Here is a 3,419-nt window from a genome sequence, read left to right as displayed (position 1 = left end):
ACATATAAGGACAATAAAGGTGTTGTGCGCCATAGAATTATTAATGTTCTCCAACCGCAAAAATGGACGGAAATCTTCTCGAAGAAGATTTACGACCAGTTTAGAATGACGCATGGCTACCACTTTAAAAATAGCTATATAAATTCAGAGAACAATTCGGGACAATTCCAAGGTATAAACCCACCACTCATATTCTACACCAGAAATCTATGTCATCAAATACTATATTGGCTGTTAATATATATTTTTTTCAATATTATTGCAGGTCATTGCAAATGTGGCAGCAAATTGAATGCGGAAATTTTGAAAGATGGAGAGATTTTTAAAATGATGTGCACAGCCAACAAAGGTAAAAAGGAGTGCGGCAAACGACAGCTTCGAGGCCAAACTAGAAATGTTTTAGCTGACCATCTGGAGAAGGAGTCGACCCTATATTACAGGACCAAAACAGCTTCTGAGCTTATGGGTTCGGATGATGATGTGGAGCCACCTCACCTGTATTCTGCTTCGGTGTGCAGAAATGCCAAGTACGAGGCAGGGAATAAGCGATATAGGAAGGCAGATCCGTTGGACGCCATCTCTGACCTAAAAAGAAGCCAAATGGGTCAAAATGTAATTCGCGAGATAGGGAAGGACCCAGTTAAAGTCCTTTTTTGGTCACCACATCAGGTTCGCGTTTTTAACAAACTAAGAAAACAGAGTTCCCTGTGCATTGACGCCTCTGGTGGCAGGTATATGGAATATGTTCACATAGATGGACTAAAGTCTCAACATATATTCCTACACATTGCTGTACTTCACTCTCCGTTCGGTCAGCTGGTGGTATCATCTATGCTCACGGAGAAACAAGATATGGTGACCATTACAGCATGGCTATTAAGATGGCTCCAAACAGGAGCTCAGAATCCAAAAGAAGTGTTATTTTAGAGAAGTTATTACTTATATGAGCAACATATTTATATTAATTTTGATTTATTGCAGGTGTGCGATTCTTCAAGGGCCTTGTTGTCGGCCTGTTACTTGGCATTCGCCACCTTCAACACGGTTGAAGCGTATGCAGATGCTTGCATGACAGCCAATATGCCGAGAGCATACATACGCATCGACGTCGCTCACTATATGTAAAATTGGGCCAATTTTTTTAAGAACGAAAAAAAACTGGTAAAACGTTTTTATCTATTTGGAATTGGGCAGCTCATATTGGCAACTAGTCCCGAAGATGCGCGGACTATTATTAGGGCATTGCTAATAATTTCACTGTGTAAACGAGGCGGAGATGGAGCTACTTGTTTGAAAGAATCGGTCCAATTAATAGAAAGTCGAGCAAAGGAAGACAGTCAGCTAAATACTATTGTCGACTCAGCTGAAGAAACAAGAACTGTCGACGACCCTGGTAAACTATATTAGTTTAGAAATTACTATACACATTTAAACTACGAACATGTTCTTTATATATCTCGGCAGATCCGACTGAAAACGTTTTCGATGCTGAGTATCTGCAGAACACAACAAGCTACCTCGCACAATGGGCTTCGTGCATAAAAAGGGAAGTGGATGAAATTGTAGAAAAGGAGGAAGGCGACGATCTTAATCCTCGTGAGTGCGACCATTTTTCAAAACGGCTCCTAAAACAGATCAGGACGATTCCACTTTGGTCTAGTATAGCTAGGAACAAATTTGTATATGGCAGGATCCCAGCTAGTAGCGCACCAGTCGAAATCGAGTTTAACTCAATAAAAAACAAAGTGGTAAGATCCAAATGCCGCATGGACACAGCTGTGGAGAAGCTAATAACATATTTCAACGGAAGTGCTAAGTTGATTGATTGCTCTGCAAAAAATGAACAAAATTTGAGCATTGAAGATCGGGAGTGTTCCGAGGTAGAGAACCAAAAGCAAACTAGAGAACCACTTTTGGATATCAGCAATGTATCCGATTTAGCTGTGGCTGGAACTTCAGGAACTTGCTTTCTTTGTGAAAATATGGTCGAGGATGGTCGAATTCTTGATGACGATGGAAAAAAGATCCACGTTTGCAAAGACTGTTTCGACTGTTCCCATAATTCACCCAGAGTGGCATTGAATGGGGTAGAAAACTGGAGAGGATTGGGGCGACCAACTATAAAAAAACGCAACCTTTACCTTAATAAGGAGAACTGCGACTTAAATGATATTTTTTCGCCAAAGTGTACCCCTTTGTCGATTTTGAAAAATGGCAACGATTTCTCCTTAGGCCTAGTAAATGTAGAAGGGTCAACATTTTCTTTCCACAAAACTTGTGCATTTGACAGTCTGTTTCAGATACTCTTGGCTGGAGTTTCAGACTCTAGTCTTTTAAACCAGTATGTTGCAACGAAAAGAAAAGACAATGATTTATTTGAAACAGTTCTTAATGTGTCTGAATTCAAAATTGACGCTCAGACTTATAAAAAACGAGCACAAATCATGATCGGCTTTCTTAAAAAACAGCCACAAAATTCCATTGAAAGTGTGGATTGCAGCTGCAACGTAGTAAGCCTGGCTAATTTTATATTTAAAGCTACTCCATCATTTAAAGAAATTTCCATTTGTCCTTCTGGATGTAAGCCACAAATAACCGAGTTACCTACAATTACACTAACCGCACGGGAGCTGATCGAAGGCCTTGGAAATGCTATACAGCAGCATGTGGCTCTAGAAGGATCTAGATGTCCCCAAGATGGATGCGCCAACATACGCATTAACAGAATTCATGATATAGGTAAATGCAAAATAATTTTCAGTTTTAAATACTCAACTGGTTTCAAATACATTTTAATATTTCCAGGTGATTTGGTGCTAATTGGATTAGACATTGACCATCCTTTGGTATTTTCGACAATACCTGAAAAATTCCAAAATCCCAAGGACGGAGAAAATGATTGCCTTATCGGATTTATTGATTTCGTTGGTCCTCCAGTGACAACCATGATGAATAATACAGTTTCGCACTACAAAGCCTTTTGCCGAAGGCGCACTACGTGGACGGTCTATGACGACATGTTAAAAAAACCACATGCTGCAGAACAATTGGCCAAAGTGAAACCAGAATTGTTAATATATTCTAAGATGTAAAAAAAATTATCAAAACAATATATACATACAACAAACAATTGGGGGTAGCCACCCGAATAACTTTTTATTCGTTATGAACATATATTGTATTTTTTAAAAGTTTTTAATAGGTTATAGGTCAAAAGATGAATATTTGTGTATATATGTTGATTTACGCAAATTTTACGCAAAAAATATTTTTTACTCCGAGGACCCGGGCAAATGTTTGAGAAAGGCGATGAAGAACGTGAAAAACAAACTAACAAAACAAAAAATCAGAAATACTAACAATAATTGTCCCTTTATTAAAAATCGGAATAATTTGATGTAATTAAAATGAATTTAAAT

General features: G+C 38.4%; 1 long non-coding RNA gene across 2 annotated transcripts; it reads left to right on the top strand.

The window, feature by feature from the left end:
- The first annotated feature begins 278 nt into the window (after positions 1-278).
- Positions 279-3,117, top strand: LOC139353962 (uncharacterized). 2 transcript variants are annotated; one of them, XR_011605027.1, is made up of 4 exons: positions 279-1,393; positions 1,465-1,596; positions 1,666-2,739; positions 2,806-3,117. It is a non-coding gene; the product is annotated as an uncharacterized lncRNA (long non-coding RNA). The 2 variants fall into 2 exon arrangements; XR_011605026.1 differs by having other exon boundaries at positions 1,465-2,739.
- Positions 3,118-3,419: the final 302 nt, after the last annotated feature.

This window comes from Drosophila suzukii (genome assembly GCF_043229965.1).
Source record: "Drosophila suzukii chromosome Y unlocalized genomic scaffold, CBGP_Dsuzu_IsoJpt1.0 scf_Y1, whole genome shotgun sequence".
Classification (NCBI taxonomy): Eukaryota; Metazoa; Arthropoda; class Insecta; order Diptera; family Drosophilidae; genus Drosophila; species Drosophila suzukii.
This window is presented reverse-complemented; position numbering and strand designations above follow the sequence as displayed.